Below are 1,361 nucleotides of genomic sequence, written 5' to 3'. Positions count from 1 at the left end.
CAGCAAACTAAAACCTCGGTAGATTACAAAGCCACTACTGTCATCTCAAAGGCTAGACGCCCCTGACCAAATCGAGGGGAAACAAGCAAGCGTTGACGGTCGCTTTTAATGTGATCATAGAGGGGGAAATCAGAGGGGAAAGGGGAGAAGAGGGTAGAGGAGAAAAGGAGGATAAATGGAAGACGCAAGAAATGCCGAGATGGAGATTACGAGATTAGAGGGAAACAAATATCCTGTTTTTTTTCCGTGTGATTTCCACCACTCTGCTACGGCTCAGACCGTGGCTTATCTGATTAGAAACTGAACCTTAAGAGTATTACCGAGAGATAGCGGAAGGACGGAAGAGAATGCGCCTGGGGAGAGACAGGAAAGCAAAAATGTAAATGATCGTGGAACTGACAACACAGGTTATTTCGTTATTTCGCGTTATACATAGATGTAGTGGCGAGCGGAAACCCCCATCAGGAAACTGGACATATAAATACACATGGCGTTATACTGTACATATGCATATGCATGCCATTCCAGTGACATAACTACATTAGGGTGAAAAAATATGTGTATTCATATTTGAAATCCCTGGACATGAGCAATCTAGTGTTTACAGTCAGAGTTTTATTTTGTGATAGCGCCAGTTACGTACCGAAAAATATTATATCTTGATCTCTGTAGCATCTTGAGTTTTATATACATCTGAGGTAGAGACAAAACCATATACAGCAATTTGCTCTACATAAAGTTATGTCTTTCTCTCCCCCTCTTATCCTGATTATTCATTATCCCCTTATATATACCACACAAACAAAATCTCTTCCGACTTGCTATAATTCTTGACCCTTCCCTTAGTATAAACATTTCTATCTCATTTTCTTTCACTAATCTTCAAGCATGGCTTTCCCGTACCAGTAACTCTGCTAAAAAAAAAAAAATCATCCCCCACAACAAACTCACCCTAACTCACCCCTCCTTTGCCCTCCCCTTGAAATAAACTCACCCCCCCCCCCCTTTGTCCTCCCCTTGAAATAAACTCTCCCCTTTGCCCTCCCCTTGAAATAAACTCACCCCCCTTTGTCCTCCCCTTGAAATAAACCCACCCCCCTTTGTCCTCCCCTTGAAATAAACTCACCCCCTTTGCCCTCCCCTTGAAATAAACTCTCCCCTTTGCCCTCCCCTTGAAATAAACTCTCCCCTTTGCCCTCCCCTTGAAATAAACTCACCCCCCTTTGCCCCCCGAACTGGCACCAGGACTCACCAGGTCACTGACACAGCCGCGATTACTCAGTGATGATATATATTCTTTGCAAAAACTTGAGAGTCAAATATTGGAATCGACCCAAAATTTACTCGCGGAACGAACTCCA

The sequence above is a fragment of the Penaeus monodon genome, chromosome 22, assembly GCF_015228065.2.
Source record: "Penaeus monodon isolate SGIC_2016 chromosome 22, NSTDA_Pmon_1, whole genome shotgun sequence".
In the NCBI taxonomy this organism is placed as follows: domain Eukaryota; kingdom Metazoa; phylum Arthropoda; class Malacostraca; order Decapoda; family Penaeidae; genus Penaeus; species Penaeus monodon.
Note: the sequence above shows the minus strand (reverse complement) of the source record.